The 20,327-nt window shown below is 39.3% G+C and overlaps 1 long non-coding RNA gene across 1 annotated transcript in view; it reads left to right on the top strand.

Annotated features, from left to right (window-relative positions):
- The window catches only part of LOC106502417, a 602,578-nt gene that overhangs the window by 76,808 nt on the left and 505,443 nt on the right, over positions 1 to 20,327 (top strand). Inside the window, exon 3 of the long non-coding RNA XR_001918456.1 lies at positions 10,632 to 10,728. This is a non-coding gene — a long non-coding RNA (uncharacterized LOC106502417). The remainder of the gene's footprint in view (positions 1 to 10,631; positions 10,729 to 20,327) is intronic.

Below are 20,327 nucleotides of genomic sequence, written 5' to 3'. Positions count from 1 at the left end.
AGGTCTTCACAGAACCGTTCAACTTCAGCTTCTTCAACGTAAAGAGCTGGGATAGCTTCAAAGTTACTATGTGACTTTGGTTAGGTCGCTCAACTACTTTGGCCTCCAATTTCCTCTTTAGCATAAGGAAAGGAATGTATTCATTTGCTAAACAAGTATTTATATGCACATACTATAACACTATGCCAGGTGCTAAAAAAATCTGCAATGAACAGAAGAGTTGAGGTATTTTCTCTCATGGAATGTATACTTTAGTGCTCTTAAATTATATAAATTCAAAAACTATGTAAACTCTAAGGCACTTTTCAGTTTGTAGCAACGTAAGTATAATGAGAATTCCACTTAGATTCAATTCTCTTTTGAATCAAATATAAGAACAATTTATGTGTGAAGTTTGTTTTGGACTTTTGGACATTCCTTTGACTTCAATAATTTGCACTTTGTCCTACAGGGTATTCCTTGGAAACCAGTGGGAGATGCTCTATCCAGAAAGGATTCAGGTCAAAATCTGCATACTGTATCCCCCTCTCTTTTAAAAAAATTGAATTGACTTATTTTTTTGGCTGTGTCACGTCCTGCAGGCTTAGTTGCTCTGGGGCATGTGGGCTCTGGGTGCCCCCAACAGGAATCAAATCCCCACTCCCTGAATTGCAAGGCAGATTCTTTACCAGTGGACCATAAGGGAAGACCATATCCCCGTTTAAAAGTGAATCTTAAAATGTTTTTGGAAACACATTTTAGATCTCTGCTTTCTGAAGCGCATTAGGTAGAAGAAATATTATAACAGTGCTCACTGACCTTTAATTTAGATGTGGGAGTCATCAGCATCAGTCAAAGAGGAAATGAAAGTTTCTTTGGTTGTGGCCAATATGAAAATACTTAGTGAACTATAAAATTGTATTCAGCTATAGATTATAAGATTCAGACTTAAATTGAAGAAAGTGGGGAAAACCACTAGACCATTCAGGTATGACCTAAATCAAATCCCTTATGATTATACAGTGGAAGTGAGAAATAGATTTAAGGGACTAGATCTGATAGACAGAGTGCCTGATGAACTATGGATGGAGGTTTGTGACATTGTACAGGAGACAGGGATCAAGACCATCCCCATGGAAAAGAAATGCAAAGAAGCAAAATGGCTGTCTGAGGAGGCCTTACAAATAGTTGTGAAAAGAAGAGAAGCAAAAAGCAAAGGAGAAAAGGAAAGATATAAGCATCTGAATGCAGAGTTCCAAAGAATAGCAAGGACAGATAAGAAAGCCTTCCTCAGCGATCAATGCGAAAAATAGAGGAAAACAACAGATTGGGAAAGACTAGAGATCTCTTCAAGAAAATTAGAGATACCAAGGGAACATTTCATGCAAAGATGGGCTCGATAAAGGACAGAAATGGTCTGGACCTAACAGAAGCAGAAGATATTAAGATGAGGTGGCAAGAATACACAGAAGAACTGTACAAAAAAGATCTTCATGACCCAGATAATCACAGTGGTGTGATCACTCACGTAGAGCCAGACATCCTGGAATATGAAGTCAAGTGGGCCTTAGAAAGCATCACTATGAACAAAGCTAGTGGAGGTGATGGCATTCCAGCTGAGCTATTTAAAATCCTGAAAGATGATGCTGTGAAAGTGCTGCACTCAATATGCCAGCAAATTTGGAAAACTCAGCAGTGGCCACAGGACTGGAAAAGGTCAGCTTTCATTCCAATCCCAAAGAAAGGCAATGCCAAAGAATGCTCAAACCAGCGCACAATTGTACTCATCTCACATGCTAGTAAAGTAATGCTCAAAATTCTCCAAGCCAGGCTTCAGCAATATGTGAACTGTGAACTTAGATGTTCAAGCTGGATTTAGAAAAGGCAGAGGAACCAGAGATCAGATTGCCAACATCCGCTGGATCATAGAAAAGCAAGAGAGTTCCAGAAAAACATCTATTTCTGCTTTATTGACTATGCCAAAGCCTTTGACTGTGTGGATCACAATAAACTGTGGAAAATTCTGAAAGAGATGGGAAGACCAGACCACCTGACCTGCCTCTTGAGAAACCTGTATGCAGGTCAGGAAGCAACAGTTAGACCTGGACATGGAACAACAGACTGGTTCCAAATAGGAAAAGGAGTACGTCAAGGCTGTATATTGTCACCCTGCTTATGTAACTTCTATGCAGAGTACATCATGAGAAACGCTGGGCTGGAAGAAGCACAAGCTGGAGTCAAGATTGCCGGGAGAAATATCAATAACCTCAGATATGCAGATGACACCACCCTTATGGCAGAAAGTGAAGAGGAACTAAAAAGCCTCTTGATGAAAGTGAAAGAGGAGAGTGAAAAAGTTGGCTTAAAGCTCAACATTCAGAAAACGAAGATCATGGCATCTGGTCCCATCACTTCATGGCAAATAGATGGGGAAATAGTGGAAACAGGGTCAGACTTTATTTTTTGGGGGGCTCCAAAATCACTGCAGATGGTGAATGCAGCCATGAAATTAAAAGATGCTTACTCCTTGGAAGGAAAGTTATGACCAACCTAGATAGCACATTCAAAAGCAGAGACATTACTTTGCCAGCAAAGGTCCGTCTAGTCAAGGCTATGGTTTTTCCAGTGGTCATGTATGGATGTGAGAGTTGGACTGTGAAGAAGGCTGAGCGCCGAAGAATTGATGCTTTTGAACTGTGGTGTTGGAGAAGACTCTTGAGAGTCCCTTGGACTGCAAGGAGATCCAACCAGTCCATTCTGAAGGAGATTAGTCCTGGGTGTTCATTGGAAGGACTGATGCTAAAGCTGAAACGCCAATACTTTGGCCACCTAATGTAAAGTGTTGACTCATTGGAAAAGACTCTGATGCTGGGAGGGGTTGGGGGCAGGAGGAGAAGGGGACGACAGAGGATGAGATGGCTGGATGGCATCACCGACTCAATGGACGTGAGTTTGGGTGAACTCCGGGATTTGGTGATGGACAGGGAGGCCTGGCGTTCTGCAGTTCATGGGGTCATAAAAAGTCGGACATGACTGAGTGACTGAACTAAACTGATAGATTATAAAGCTCTTTACTAGGGATCAGTAGTAATAATAATAATGAATACTAAGTATATAAATTTTATTATTTTGCTGACAATATAGTATGTGACATATGCTTTGGGAAATCAATGGACTGATAAACTTTGAAACTTACTTGCCAATGGGTTATTAGTGTTATAGGAATTATTACAGTAGGAGTCCTTAAAATAATATTTAACCCAGTCTTCTCTTCTTTCCCTTTATATTCCATTTAATTTTAAGTGGGCTATTTGTGGGATGATGTATGCCAGGTAGTAAGAAAAGGTTGGAATTATATTGAAGTAATTTTGGAACTATTATCACAATGGAGCCATCTGAAATGGTTGTTTGTAACATATAATGGCTGTCAAGAAAAATAAAATGGAATTAAAAGATGTATACAAAATGACAGAATAATAAGTAATGAGCTGGTGGAAAAATCCAGAAAATATCTTACAGGAGAATCAACTTATAACAGGGTTTTTCTTGATTTGATAGGAAGAAATTAAGCGATAAATGTTAACTTTTGTCTGTCTCAAATTCTGTCACATCAAGGATAATACTTGTTTCAAGTCTCAATTATTATACTTGTATTTTTTCCTGTTTATGAATTCATGTCAAATTGTCATAATATAAGGGCTCTAATTTCATTTGTTTCCTTAGATCAATCTTTGGACATTTTGGGAACAATAATCACAATTACTGAATCACAGTTCATACATGTATGTATTTACACACATACAGAAATAACCATAATAACCATAACAGAAGATAGAAGTCATGCCAAAAGAAGATTGGAGGTAAAGTGTTGTTAAGATTTCAGAGGAGGGAAAGAGTAGTGGAAAAGAAGAAAATTTGTGCCTAAAATTTGTACTGGCCTTAAAAGGCAGTAAAATTCGGGCCTTCAGAGATGCAGGGAACACCTTCTAGGTAGACGGAACAGTAGTGCTATATAGAGGTAATATTGTCTTGGAGTTAACTGAACTTTGGTTCAGGTTTCTCTTTGCTAGTTTGACCTGTAAAAATTAGAATAATAGCATCAAAACTCTGCTACAGGGTTGTTGTGAGGTTTAAGTTGTATAATCCAGAGGAAATTCTTAGCCAAGTTCCTGGCAAAAGGTAGATACTTGGACCAAGACCCTCCCTTCCTTTTTAAAAAAATTAAAAACATTTTTAATCGGAGAATAATTGTTTTATGATGTTGTGTTGGTTTCTGTGGTACAGCAAGTCAAATCAGTCATAACTATGTGCACGTGTGTGTCCTCTCGCTTCTGAGCCTCTCTCCCACTCCCCTCACCACCACCGTCACAGCCATCTAGGTCCTCATAGAGCACCAAGCTGGGCTCCCTGTGTTATACAGCAGCTTCCCACTAGCTATCTGTTTCACATATGGTAGTGTATATATGTTGATGCTACTTTCTCAATTTGTCTTACCCTCTCCTTCCTCAGCTGTGTCCACAAGTCTATGTGCACTGTGTATGTAGACTATGTGGACTGTTTTCTATGTCTGCGTCTCTATTCCTTCCTTGCAGATAGGTTTATCAGTACCATTTTTCTAGATTTCTTACATATGCATTAATATATGATATTTATTTTTCTCTTTCTTACTTTACTCTGTGTAACAGGCTCTAGGTCCATCCACATCACTATAACTGACTCAAATTCATCGCTTTTCATGGCTGGGTAATACTGTGTATATTCTGTTCCTTTTGCATGTGAATGTGGAGGACATTTGAAGCCAAGCTAAGGAGTTTGTTGAAGACTTAATGCTGGTTCTACCATTTACTGGCCTCGTGACCTTTGCCAAGTTGCTTAACCTCACTCAGTCTTCTCATCTCTAAAAAGGAGCTAATAATAGATCAGTTTCACAGGGTTGATATAAGGAGTGAACCAGTTAGTTAAAGGTCTTATGAAATATGTGGCACAAGGGATGTACTTATATTGTTATTTTTCACTGGCCCTGAGGAGCAGGTGAAAGGTTTTGAGTTGGGAGTTGGGAAGAGTGACTCTTTTCTTTAGGAAAGTCAATGTGTTTGTGGTTTATGAATAGGAATTGGATAGTGAGGGATTAGGGTGAGACCAAAAGAGGGAAGAGAGTCATTGCTGCTGCTAAGTCACTTCAGTTGTGTCCGACTCTGTGCAACCCCATAGATGGCAGCCAGCAGGCTCCACCCGTCCCTGGGATTCTCCAGGCCAGAGCACTGGAGTCGTTAGTGGATTGGTAAACACTCTGGATCAGAGGCACTGAGAGGCTGGTAAATGACAGCAGTAGTAGCAATGGAGAGGAGCCTCTCACTTAGACGAGAGACATGCTTTTCAAACCTCAACATGTACATGAATTCTCGAGGGATCTTATAAAAATGCAGGTTCAGTAGTTCCAGGTGGGTCTGGAGTGCTGTGTTTTACAATAAGATCCTGGGTGGGTGCCAGTGATGCTGGTTCATAACCACACTGAATAGCAAAGAGTTTTGAAGGTAATTTAGGAGCCCTCAAAAATAGGAGAATTGACAGTTGATTGGCCTTAAGGGAAGGAGACAGAGAAATGGTGAGTTTCCAATAGTAGGAGCTAAATTGGGAAGGGGAAAGAGAAGTGATGAAGTTACACTACTTTGCTTTTAGGACTTGTAAGAGATAGAGTGGTATAATGGCATAAAGGTAGATTTATTATCAGAAGACCTGGATTAAATCGTGGGTTCACCAATTTTTAGAAAGATGACTTTGAACTTTAAGTCTCTTTCTTCAACTCTAAATGAGACACTGTAATGACTATTTCAAAGGATTGTTGGATAGATGAAATATATTGTTGTGAAAACTTTTCTCATGGTGGTCAGCACCTGGGTGGCATCTACTGAATAAAAATGACATTCATAGACTATATGGAATTTTACTACTCCAGGCCCTCACAAGGCTGATCCAGATTTTAATATGTACGTTTTTTTCCTACAATGTGCACACTGGTACTTCAAATTGTACAGTAATTTGACAGCCTTGTGAACTTTATGTTTTCTAAGTATTCATTAGCTGACATAATTTCAGGGGATGTGAATGCCAGGATTGGCAGCAGGTCCATCAGAGCTACATCCATCAGAACCCTACAATTGTCTGATTCTTCCTTTTAAGGCGCTTCTCCAAGAATAAACTGTCTGAATCAAAGAGGAAAATATCTGGTCAAATTCATTTATAATCATAGTTTCAATAATGGTAAATGGCAGGCTGTGGGATATATCTGTGGACTTTCACTTACTTTTCCAACCAGAGGCAGCATTATTGATGATTGAAGAATAAGCTCTTCGGGGCTTATCTACAGCCTTGACTTGGATGTTTTAGACTGGTTGAAAGTAAATATTTTTCTCTTAAACTTCATCTGAACTTTCAAAATGTCCTTGTAACTGTCCCTAAACGTAACTCAATCAGGGAGATTTTTAGGAATGAAGTTAAACTGAAGCAAAAAAATAAATATATGATAACAAAGAATTTATGGCACATATTTTATTCTGGAAGTCTTTATGACTAACTATTCATAATATTAACAAATTGTGGTGATACTGCTATCTTGCTGGACTATTCAAGAACAAGATCTTTTATTTCTTGCTTTATAAGAGAGATCAGAAAGAAACGAAAAGCTCTAGGCCATATTATCAAGATGTCATCTCAAATATAACTGAGATCAAGTTATCTAAAGACTCGTTAAGTTGCAGTTGTTTTAAAAGACAACTTGTCCTTTCCAAAACTTAAATTATTCTGGAATATTCAGGGCTTAACCACAGGGATACCAACATAGCACATTTGGGAACTTGATCTTCTTTGGTATCACTTCAGGATGAAGAAATTCAGAATCATGTGCATGGATTGATTACTAAACGTATCATTTCAGTTACTACTTTGCCTCTCTGCATTTTGTTGTCCCTAGTATTCTCCATAGCCAGAACCCATTATTTTCATCAACCCTAAAAAAACCTAGTTTTTCAAAGCTGAAGAGAGCTCCAGAAGAGAATTTCTGTTGCCAGAATTATTTTGATCTTGCTTGAGTAGTTGGCTGAAGTCCTTGCCAACTTATTTACCTCAATTAACTCCACAGGTATGGTTTCCTCAAGATGATCTCTAAGTGTGGTTGACTCTAGATTTAAAAAGGGAAGCCCTCCATCTCCCAAAATTACAGAACTATTGAGGCTCTTAGATACTTCCTCAAAATAACATCACACATTTTTTTCTCAAATTCAAAGACTTAATCTCAGTCTAATAGCTTGCTTGCCTAAGGAGCTAACCACCTCTATGTATAAATTATTTTCTATAGATAATTGCTATTAAAATATTTGTTGAATGAGTAGATTCTGTTATTTATTTTATCTCCTCCAGAGAATAACTGAGGCTTTTTGAAACTTTTATCTAGCTATATTATTTTTCCCTCCATAAATCTCTTTCTGTATCTAACCATCATCCATCCAATAATCATAACTAGAAACCTGGGAGTTACCCTGGAGTCCTCCCTGCCCTTCCCATATCCATGCAGTTCCCAAGATTTGCTGACTTTTGCATCCTCAAGATGTGTTGGTTGACTCCGTTCTCCCTCTTGATCCCTCTGGCACTGTCTTGTCCAGGCTCTCACATTCCTCTCTGGGCTTTCCCAACAGCATCCTAATGGCTTTCTCTGCCTCTAGTGATGGCCTCCTCTGATTTGCCCTTCAGAGTGATATATTTAAAATCCAGATTTGATCAGGTAATTTCCTTTCATTGGCTCTCCATCATCCACGGTAAAAAAAAAAGATCCTTGGCATAAACTATAAGGCCTCCCCCAATCTGACTTTTTAAATGAGCTTCTCTGGTTTATTTCCTACATGCTGTTCATTGCCTAACACTGCGTGCTACAGCATGAGGCTCAGCCTCAGCACTGTTGACATTTGGGTCTGGATAATTGTTGGGGGACAGGGGCTGTTCTGTGCCACTGTAAGATGTTCAGCAGCATCCTGGCCTCTACCCACTAGATGCCAGTGGTACTCTCTTCTCCCAGCTATGACAACCAAAAGTAACTCAAGGCATTGCTAAATATCCCCCAGGGGACAAAATTGCCCCTCATTAGTAAATCAGAAATTAGCCAATAGTGCATAAATCCATGCTTATAAAAGTTGAAACAATATAGAACATAGAATTATTAATAAAAGTGAGAGTTTTCCAGGGTCAAAGCATTCTCATTAAAAAAAAAAAAAGATTTACTACACACTGCCTCAGCATTATCTCTACTAGACATGCCCCCTACCTTTGTGGCCATCGCCCCCTCATGGTTCCAGGATTGTGTATTGAGGATGGAGGCTTCACCCACTCACCAGGTTATCAGAGCAGATGATTCACGTTTTGGGTCTGCCTAACTAAAAACTCAAAGGCCATTTAAACAAAGCTTCTATGGGCCACATACTTCTTCCTTCTCCAAATCCTTACAGTTCTTTTCTTTTCCATCCCCTAAAAATCCACAAACTGTAACAGTCAGAGCTGTTATCAAGAAAGAGACTTTATGACATTTTGAGTACAATATTACAAACATCAGTCCATAGGCAGCACCAGAGATTCTGCTTCATCTGAGCAAGGGTGAACCCTGGAGTGTGTGTGTGTGTGTATTTTTACTGGCTCCCTACTCCCGGAGGAGTCTGATGTACAGTCTGGTATGGAAGCCAGAGACTAAAGAATACAAGTTAACATGTAAAAAGATGCATACAGGTATCCAACATTTTGACAGCTGAGTACACCACTTCACGTTCACATGGATACAGCACAAAGTAGTAGCCACACTTAAAAAATTCCAAGTTACATAAATTGTTATAGCAGATGGAAGAAAAGATGCCTAAATATGCCTATATCCTAAATACTGAGCAGGCCTTAAAAACAAACTAGGTAAAGAGGAAATACCTGTGAAGGCTCTTTATGAAGATAACAAAAGCATGCTTGATGGTGGGGAAATGTAGCTACTTTCATAAAGATTTCCAGCTATGGGAACAAAGGGGGAAAGAAATAAATCCTTTCCACATGAGTTTAATTCTAGAGACTCCATTCTTTACAAGTGGGAACTTAACCCTTTCTCCCAGTTCTGTGAATTATTCTTTTTCAGCCTTCCTCAATACTTAGGATCCCATGGAGGCTGCTAAGAATGGTGGGGGTGAAGTGTCCCTAGTAGGAGAAATGAAGATGAGAGAGTGAACTGGAAAAACGCTTTAAGAGCTCTAATTGAGGCAAACCTGACTACAAGATTGTATCTGTGCTATGATTACAACTGTAAAAATTCTGTCTGCATATGGACAGGGACTGAAAGGGAGCATGAAAAAAAAATGTAAACAGTTTGGTTTGTAGGATGGCAGAATTTTGGGTGGATTTTTCTTTCTTTTATTTTGAGTTTTGTCAATGTTTTTGTAATGTTTTGCAATAAACAATACTATGAAAGAAGCAGCTGAACCTGCTGACTAATTATTGTTAGAAAGAGCAGCTTAGCGTCAACTCTGTCAGAGCTAAAATTCGCTGCATTTGACAGATGCTCTCCAGCATTTAAGTTGATAATATCAGATAACCTTAACCAAGAAGGCAGTTCCTTCTGGTACAAAGTAGCATTTTAAAAACCATTTTATTTTTGCAGCTAACTCCTGACAAGCACACCAGGTATTAGTTAAATGGAAGCCATAAGGAGGGTGTTTCACTTTGTTGCTTTTTTTTTTTTCAATAGTTGAAATGGTTGATCGGTTATGCTTGTCCTAAGAAAAGTCTTGGACCAAATCGTCTGCAATATGGTGAAACACTCAGGGTCTTTAAAAGAGTGTCTAAGTATGTGAGTGGATTCAAACTCCATTTTGAGGGAAATACTGCTGTCACCTGCAGGAACCCTTGCAGCTTATCTTTGAGCAGAAATGGGGTGGCATATATACAAGTCATGTTCTTAAAAAATTGACAATGGAATGTCAACCTCACTGCCTGCACATCTGGTGTTGAAAGTGTATGGATAATCAACATCAAAGACTACTAGCACTTCAGGCACTTGTCAGCGAATTCAATCTTGAAGTGACCTTTATCTGTGCACTTGCCAAGGGCTCACCTAAGACACGATGTTGGAGAGATGATGAACAGGCGAGCCCTCCATTCCTCTTCTAAGGACTCTAATCTCTGTGCCTGTGGGTTGTTGTAGTATCAGGAAGCAGCATACCTGGGCCAGATCACCTCTGTTCCCAACAGGAATGCTCTCATTGAGTTAAAAATTTAGTGTTATGCTCTGAGCTCTTATGAGATTCAATATAAGAATTGTCCATTGGTTCACCTGAATCTATCACAACAATGTTAATCAGTTATACTCTAATATAAAATAAATAAATACAAAGAATAGTCTATTGGAACATGCTTTTGCATTTTTGTTTTTTTTTTGCAAATAATGTGGAGGATTTTGTACCTTATGTGATCTAAAATCTATTGTTGAAAAAATTGAGTGGTAAATTTCTTCTGGATTTAGGACATTAGCTTTGCTTGTAACACGTATTAGAAAACAGGTTTTTCCTCTCTGTCCTTTAGGTACTGGGAAACTCCTGCTTAGTCACTAGTAATCCTTCTCTCACAATTTCATACAGATCAGAGCAAGTGAGGAACTCAGCAGAGTCAGGCGAAAGAAGGAGGGTACTATTAATATTTGGTGCCCATTCTGTTGCTGTGCCTGTTTCGGCTTAGGTAAGTAGGTACACTTTCAGTTTTAATGATCTCATTAGAATTTTTTTCTCCAAGAATTTGTTGTTCCTGAAGTACTACATTTTTCATAAAAGAAGAAATGCATTTCATTTTCTATAAATATCAAAATTTATTAGTCATCATTAAAACTATTCATTAAAATTCAAAATTAGATGAGAGTGTTCTTCATAGATTTTTTTAAGCCTTGAAGAGATCCATTTATTATAGCATCTATAGCTCTACTATTTAAGGAAATTATGACATAAGGTTCATAATTGAATTAAGCCAATGCCTTTGGCCGCATACTAAGAAGAAGTTAATAAAATATGGTGGGTAAGACTATGGTATCTTATAAGGAAAGTGTAGGCAACTGAGTAGAATTGCTTTTGATTTCACCCCAGTGTAGCTCGTGGGGAACATAGTCATTCATTTGCTCATTTGTTCTTTCATTCATTCAACCTGTGCATCTAATATGTTCCAGGGACCATGTTAGGTGCCCAGGATATATCAGTAAACAGAACAGGCAGAACTCCCTGCCTTTACAGAATTTTATTCTAATGGAAAGGAGGGAAGACAGTAAGTAATAAACAAAAAATTATATGATATTAACAGTTGGTATTAAGTGCTGTGATGAAAAGTCAAGAGGATAAGAGAGAGATAGGGTGTACTGGGTGTAGGGGTGGAATTTGCTATTTTAAATAGTGTGACCAGGTGGCATCTGAGCCTAGATCGGAAGGAGAGAGCAATATCTCTCCAGGAAGAGTTTCCATGCACAGGGAACAGTTTGTGCAAAAACTCTAAAGCAGGTGTGTGCTTGGTGTGTTTGAAGAAAGACAGATGTGGCAGGAATGGAGGATGGGAGGGGAATTGTGGGAGGCCATTGAAGAATGAGGGAATCAGAGCTTGGAGGCTTCTTTCTTGTATTGATTTCAAGATTTCATGGGTCTGTGACTTTCTTGTCAACTAGACTGTTAACCTTGAAGACTGGGACATGTTTTTATCCTCTCTGTAGTCCCTGATGTACTTGGCACAAGATATTGCATATAACAAGCACTCAGAAAAATACTTGTTGGTTGAATAATTTCGTTTGGATAAGGCATCCTTATCCAAGATGCAAACACTCCTGGAAGGGGAGTTCATACCTAGCCTAACACCTTAGTGTGGCTGAATTGACAGGACCAGTTTCATCCCTGAAATTCTGAGGTTCTGGAGTGGAAGAAGATTGTCAAATGAAGAAAAGAAAATTTACCTACATCACATCTTTGTCTATAGCTGATTTTGCTGAGTATAAAGTCTACCTAAAATGTCAAATGTCAGAATATGTATTAGAGTACAAAATATCTGAATGATATTTTAGTGATTTGAAAGAATTAAAGAACATCCAAGATAGTTTCTTCCTCTGTTTTCTGGGAGTACTTCCAACGGTGAGAAAATCTTGGTAATTCATGTCTATTACTTCTGTAGACTTCAGAGAAAACTGGTAGCTGAGGTTCAATGAGTTCCTTACCATAGAAAGTGTTAAATTAGAGGATTAATAGCCACTTTCAAGCCAGTCATCCATCCATCCACCCATTCACCCATCCAGTGAAAATTATTGAACACATACTATGGACTGAACAATGAAGGGTTCCATGAAGGACTACAATGTTGAGGAACTCACAGGTGAGTAAGAAGAACCGATCTAATATGGTACACTGTGTTAAATATCATGCGTTAAAAAAACAAATTTCCATGAGGTTACGGAAGCTGGGAAATTCTTCGTATGGCAAATGCCGTTTGAACTGTCTAAGCTCTTTTGTGATCTTCCCCCACCTCCCCCAACCCAAGGCAGTGTATTTCTCTCTACTGTTTTCCTGTGGCACTTTTTACCTGTTTCTGATCACAGCAGTGCCCTGTTTATTGCAATTATCTGTGTACTGTCTGCCCTGTATGCCTGACCCTTTAATGGCAGAGACTGTCTTATCATCTCTGTCCCTACCCAGTATCCAATAAAGGTCAAAAGGTGCTTGTTAACAGACTCAAAATTAATGAATCTTGAAGATTAAGTAGAAACTTGCTGGGTCCAGGAGGAGAGAGAAGGGCGGTCAAGACAGGGGCATGAACCTGTGAGAAGTGTGGCATCTAAGGGTATATAGCGTGTTAGGAAAATGGTTGGTAGGTTTGGAAGACTGACATGGGGAAACATTCACGGGAGGGTTGGGAGATGATGAGTGAGGATGAAGCATGGCATTCTGATGGGTCCCCTGGAAGTGAATGACTCAGCAGAATGTAAAGCACTTTAGAAACCATCAAGCAATATTTGCCACAGCTCTCCTGGACCCCAACTCCAGCCTCTAGACTGGCCTCCCTCTTCATTCCACTTTGAGTCTCACTCATCCATTACAATCATGTTTGCTTTCTTCTGAGGGTTTGTTTGCAAAGCAAATTTTTACATTTTATTTTTCTTCTGTTTCTGTTTTACATTTATTCAGTTTAAAATATCTTTGTTGTCAATCATTAGCTTGTCTAATTTCTGTCAATTTTTCTCATTTTTCTTAAAAATTAATTTATTTATTGAAGGATAATTGCTTTACAGACTTTTGCTGTTTCCTGTCAAACCTCAACATGAATCAGCCATAGGTATGCATAGATACCTTTTGAACTCCCTTTTGAACTCCCCTCCCATCTCTCTCCCCATCCCACCACTCTAGGTTGATACAGACCCCCATGTGAGTTCCCTGAGCCATATAGCAAGTTCCTGTTGGCTATCTATTTTACATATAGTAATGTAAGTTTCCATGTTACTCTTTCCATCTCACCCTTTCCTCCCCTCTCCACATGTCCACAAGTCTATTCTCTATGTCTGTTTCTCCATTGCTGCCCTGTAAGTAAATTCTTCAGTATCATTTTTCTAGGTTCTGTATATATACATTAGAATATGATATTTATCTTTCTCTTTCTGACTCACTTCACTCTGTATAATAGGTTCTACGTTCATCCACCTCATTAGAACTGACTCAAATACATTCCTTTTTATGGCTGAGTAATATTCCATTGTGTATATGTGCCACAACTTCTTTATCTGTTCATCTGTCGATGGATGTCAAGGTTGCTTCCATGTTCTAGTTATTATAAACAGTGCTGCAGTGAACAAGGGGATCTATGTGTCTTCCAATTTTCGTTTCCTTGGCGTATATGTCTAGGAATGGGATTGCTGGGTCATATGGTGGTTTTATTCCTAGTTTTTTAGGGAATCCCCATACTGTCTTCCATAGTGGCTGTATCAATTTACATTCTGACCAACAGTGCAAGAGCATTCCCTTTTCTCCACACCCTCTCCAGCATTTATTGTTTGTAGACTTTTTGATCAGGGCCATTTTGACCAGTGTGAAGATATCTCATTGTAGTCTTGATTTGCATTTCTCTAATAATGAGCGATGTTGAGCGTCTTTTGATGTGTTTGTTAGTCATTTGTATGTCTCTTTGGAAAAATGTCTGTTTAGGTCTTTTCTCCACTTTTTGATTGGGTTGTTTGTTTTTCTATTATTGAGTTGTGTGAGCTGCTTGTATATTTTGGAAATTAATCCTTTGTCAATTGTTTCATTTGCTATTATTTTCTCCCATTTTGAGGGTTGTCTTTTCACCTTGCTTGTAGTTCCCTTGCTGTGAAAAAGCTTTTAAGTTTAATCAGGTTCCCCTTGTTTACTTTTGTTTTTATTTCCATTACTCTAGGAGGTGGGTGATAGAAGATCTTGCTTTGACTTATGTCATCGAGTGTTCTGCCTGTGTTTTCCCCTAAAAATTTTATAGTTTCTGATCTTACATTTAGGCCTTTAATCCATTTTGAGTTTATCTTTGTGTATGGTGTTCAGTTCAGTTCACTCACTAAGTCATGTCCGAATCATTGCAACCCCATGAACTGTAGCACGCCAGGCCTCCCTGTCCATCACCAACTCCCAGAGTTCACCCAAACCCATATCCATCGGTTTGGTGATGCCATCCAACCATCTCATCCTCTGTCTCCCCTTCTCCTCCTGCCCTCAGTCTTTCCCAGCATCAGGGTCTTTTCCAGTGAGTCAGCTCTTCACATCAGGTGGCCAAAGTATTGGAGTTTCAGCTTCATCAGTCCTTCCAATGAACACCCAGGACTGATCTCCTTTAGGATGGACTGGTTGGCTCTCCTTGCAGTCCAAGGGACTCTCAAGAGTCTTCTCCAACACCACAGTTCAAAAGCATCAATTCTTAGGCGCTCAACTTTCTTCACAGTCCAACTCTCACCTCCATACATGACCACTGGAAAAACCATAGCCTTGACTAGACGGACCTTTGTTGGCAAAGAAATATCTCTGCTTTTGAATGTGCTATCTAGGTTGGTCATAACTTTCCTTCCAAGGAATAAGCATCTTTTAATTTCATGGCTCCAATCACCATCAGCAGTGATTTTGGAGCCCAAAAACATAAAGTCTGACACTGTTTGCACTGTTTCCCCATCTATTTGCCATGAAGTGGTGGGACCAGATGCCATGATCTTCGTTTTCTGAATGTTGAGCTTTAAGCCAGCTTTTTCACTCTCCTCTTTCACTTTCATCAAGAGGCTCTTTAGTTCTTCACTTTCTGCCATAAGGGTGGTGTCATCTGCATATCTGAGGTTATTGATATTTCTCCTGGCAATCTTGATTCCAGCTTGTGCTTCCTCCAGCCCAGCATTTCTCATGATGTACTCTGCATATAAGTTAAATAAGCAGGGTAACAATACACAGCCTTGATGTACTCCTTTTCCTATTTGGAACCAGTCTGTTGTTCCATGTCCAGTTTGAACTCTTGCTTCCTGACCTGAGTATAGGTTTCTCAAGAGGCAGGTCAGGTGGTCTGGTCTTCCCATCTCTTTCAGAATTTTCCACAGTTTATTGTGATCCACACAAAGGCTTTGGTATAGTCAATAAAGCAGAAATAGATGGTTTTCTGGAACACTCTAGCTTTTTCCATGATCTGGCAGATGTTGGCAATTTGATCTCTGGTTCCTCTGCCTTTTCTAAAACCAGCTTGAACATCTGGAAGTTCACCGTTCATGTATTGCTGAAGCCTGGCTTGGAGAATTGAGCATTACTTTACTAGCGTGTGAGACAAGTGCCATTGTGTGATAGTTGGAGCATTGTTTGGCATTGCCCTTCTTTGGGATTGGAATGAAAACGGACCTTTTCCAGTCCTGTGGCCACTGCTGCGTTTTCCAAATTTTCTGATAATATTGAGTGCAGCACTTTTACCGCGTCATCTTTCAGGATTGGTATTCCATCACCTCCACTAGCTTTGTTTGTAATGATGCTTCCTATGGCCCACTTGATTTCACATTCCAGGATCTGGCTCTAGGTGAATGATTACACCATCATGATTATCTTGGTCGTGAAGATCTTTTTTGTATAGTTCTTCTCTGTATCCTTGCCGCCTCTTCTTAATATCTTCTGCTTCTGTTAGGTCCCTACCATTTCTGTAGGAAGTGTTCTAATTTCATTCTTTTACATATAGCTGTCCAGTTTTCCCAGCACCATTTATTGAAAAGGCTGTCTTTGCCCCATTGTATATTCTTGCCTCCTTTGTCAAAAATAAGGTTCCAATAGGTGCATGTGTTTTTTTTCTGGGCTTTCTATCTTGTTCCATTGGTCTATATTTCTGTTTTTGTGCCAGTACCATACTGTCTTGATGACTATAGCTTTGTAGTATATGATTCTTCCAGCTCCATTCTTCTTTGTCCAGACTGCTTTGACTATTCAGGGTCTTTTGTGTTTCCATATGAATTATGAAAATTTTTGTTCTAGTTCTATGATAATGCCATTGGTAATTTGATAGGGATTGCATTGAACCTGTAGATTGTGTTTTGTAGTATAATCATTTTCACAATATTGGTTCTTCCTACTCAGGAACATGGAATATCTCTCCATCCATTTATGTCATGTTTGATTCCTTTTATCAGTGTCCTATAATTTTCTGTGTACAGTTCTTTTGTCTCCTTAGGTAAGTTTATTCTTAGATGTTTAATTCTTTTTGTTGCAATGGTGAATCAAATTGATTCCTTAATTTCTCTTTCTGACTTTTCCTTGTTAGTATATAGAAATGCAAGTGATTTCTGTGTATTCATTTTGTATCCTGCAACTTTGCTAAATTCACTGATTAGCTCTAGTAATTTTCTGATATTATCTTCAGGGTTTTCTATGTATAGTGGCAGAAAGTGAAGAGGAACTAAAAAGCCTCTTGATGAAAGTGAAAGTGGAGAGTGCAAAAGTTGGCTTAAAGCTCAACATTCAGAAAACAAAGATCATGGCATCCAGTCCCATCACTTCATGGGAAATAGATGGGGAAGCAGTGGAAACAGTGTCAGACTTTATTTTTTCAGACTCCAAAATCAATGCAGATGGTGATTGCAGCCATGAAATTAAAAGACGCTTACTCCTTGGAAGGAAAGTTATAACCAACCAAGACAGCGTATCCAAAAGCAGAGACATTACCTTGCCGACTAAGGTCCGTCTAGTCAAGGCTATGGTTTTTCCAGTGGTCATGTATGTATGTGAGAGTTGGACTGTGAAGAAGGCTGAGCGCCGAAGAATTGATGCTTTTGAACTGTTGTGTCGGAGAAGACTCTTGAGAGTCCCTTGGACTGCAAGGAGATCCAACCAGTCCATTCTGAAGGAGATCAGCCCTGTGATTTCTTTGAAAGGAATGATGCTAAAGCTGAAACTCCAATACTTTGGCTACCTCATGTGAAGAGTTGACTCATTGGAAAAGACTCTGATGCTGGGAGGGATTGGGGGCAGGAGGAGAAGGGGATGACAGAGGATGAGATGGCTGGATGGCATCATGGACTCGATGGACATTAGTCTGAGTGAACTCCGGGAGTTGGTGATGGACGTGAAGGCCTGGTGTGCTGCGATTCATGGGGTCGCAAAGAGTCGGACACGACTGAGTGACTAAACTGAACTATACTGAACTGAACTGATGTATAGTATCATGTCATCTGCAAACAGTGAGAGCTTTACTTCTTCTTTTCTGATCTGGATTCCTTTTATTTCTTTTTCTTCTCTGATTGCTGTAGCTAAGACTTCCAGAACTATGTTGAATAATAGTGAGTAAAGTGGACACCCTTGTCTTGTTCCTGATCTTAGGGGAAATGTTTTCAGTTTTTCACCATTGAGAATTATGTAATTTGTCTCTGTATGTTTACTCTTAAATTCTTCTAGGTCTGTTGTTAAATGATTCTTGCATATTCCCCATTTTGTTTTCAAGGTTTTTGATAACTTTACTGTCATTATTCTGAAATCTTTTTCAGGTAGTTTGCCTATTTCCTCTTCATTTCCTTGAACTTCTGTGTTTCTAGTTTGTTCCTTCATTTGTGTAGTATTCCTCTGCCTTTTCAGTTTTTTTTAAACTTACTGTGTTTGAGGTCTCCTTTTCCCAGGCTTCAAGAAAACTTGAATTCTTTCCTTGAAGAAGGTTCAGTTCTTTCTTCCTTTTGGTTCTGTCCTCTTAATGTTTGTTCAGTGGTTTGTGTAAGCTCTCTACAGGTTGAGATTTGTGCTGAGTTTTTGTTTGTTTGTTTTCCCTCTATGGGCAAGGCTGAGTGAAGTGGTAACCCTGTCTGCTGATGATTGGGTTTGTGTTTTTGTTTTGTTTGTTGTTCAGATGAGGCATTTGCACAGTGTGCTACTGCTAGTTGGGTGATACCGCATCTTGTACTCAAGTGGTTTCCTTTGTGTGAGTTCTCACTATTTGATACTCCCGAAGGTTAGGGTCTTGGAGTCAGTGCTCCCACTCCAAAGGCTCAGGGCTTGATCTTAAGTTTTCAGTGGTTCTTTTTCATTGGTCAGGTACTCCTGTCTGCTCTCAGCTGGTGTTCTGCATGCACTTCTGTGTCTGAAGGTATATCCTGATGTATCCGTGGAGAGAGAGATACTTCATGTCCACCTACTCTTCTGCCATCTTATTCTCTCAAATTTTGCATTTTAGTTGTAGGTTTAGCTACATTCTATTTATAGCTTTCACATCCCACCAGACAGAGAAATATCCTTTTTCCTTATTGAAATGACCTTATTTCATCTACTTTCTAAATAATTCCATGAGAAATTAAGCAGTCCTTTTTTCTTTTTTTTTTTAAATCAGTCACTGTTCCTAGTGACTGGCTTCATCACCATGCATATAATTTCTCCAGCTTGAAATCTGGACTTTATTCTAACCTCTATTTTTCTCAAAGTGCTCCCTTCCAGTTAATACTAGGATTTCCTAGTGTAATGTCCAGATGAATCTTGACTTTGTTCCCTTCTGTTTATTCACATAGCCTAAGTTCAGGCCACTTTTATCTCTCACTGGATTACTGCAGTAACCTCTTACCTCTACTTTTCTGCTTATCTATCTACCTAAATCCAGCCACTGCAGTTTTCTTTCTTTTTTTTTTTAATTTAAAAATTTTACAATTTTGGTAAATACGTAACATAAGATTTACCATTTTAACCATTTTTAGGTATATAGTTCAGGATTAAGTACATTCATGTTGTGGTGCCATCAGCACCATTCATCTCCAGAACTTCTTTCAGTGTCCTGAATCCATGTTAAACACTAACTGCCCATTTTCCTCTTACTCCAGACCCTGGAAGCTACCATTCTGTTTTCTGTCTCTACAAATTTCACTATTGTAGAAACCTCATATTAGTGGAGTCATACAGTATTTGTCCTTTTGTGACTGGCTTATTTCACTTAGCATAATTTCCTCAAGATTCATACATGTTGTAACATTTGTCAACATTTGTGTCCTTTTTAAGACTGAGTAATATTCCACTGTGTGTTTATACCACATCTTGTTTATCCATTCATACATTGATGTTTATGATATTTGTTAAATATTATCACTCTTAGAAGTTTACTGTAACTTGTCCCCATTACTCTCAGGATAAAGTTAAAAGGCTTAACTATGGTTTACAGGACCCTCACCTAACACTGTGACTTTCATTCTATTTATGTCCCCTTACCCTCTCCACTTCAGTCAGGCGACCTAGCCTTGCTGCCATCCCCTTCACATTTGGGCCTTTGTCCCAGCTTCCTCTTCAGTTTAGGATGTCATTTTTCAGGATAAGCCCAGCTTGTACCTCAGGACTCAAGTCAAGACATCACCTCCTCCAGAAAGTCTTCCTCCTCTCATCCAGGCTCAGTTAGGTATCCCCTTTTTTGTGCTTCTGGAATCCTCTGAAGTTCTGTCTACCAGTACATTTGCCATACTTAGAGCAAAGACCGCGTCTTGTTTCCCATTTCATTCCTGGAGTTCAGGATATCTTGAGTGCTCAATTCCATTCTGTTGAACAGATGAATAATGGAGTGGACAAGTATCTGGAGTCATGGAGGAGGTGGGTGCTGAGGCAGTGGCCTGTGTGAATGACTGACCGAAGGCCACCAAATGTGAGGGGGGACTCCCTTCACACCCGTGGCACCGCTTGATGAGTGCACTGGGTGCAACAGTCGGGTGACGGGGCTGCAGTGACACACACCTTCCCAGCCCTCAATTGTTAACTCTGTTAGGTGTTTTGGTACTTTCAGCACAGTTTTAATATTTTGCTCCTTTGGTAAGTGTGGTTTACCCTTCCTGC

The sequence above is a fragment of the Capra hircus genome, chromosome 8 (genome assembly GCF_001704415.2).
Source record: "Capra hircus breed San Clemente chromosome 8, ASM170441v1, whole genome shotgun sequence".
Classification (NCBI taxonomy): domain Eukaryota; kingdom Metazoa; phylum Chordata; class Mammalia; order Artiodactyla; family Bovidae; genus Capra; species Capra hircus.
The sequence above is the reverse complement of the archived record's forward strand: the minus strand, read 5'-3'. Positions and strand labels throughout refer to the sequence as shown.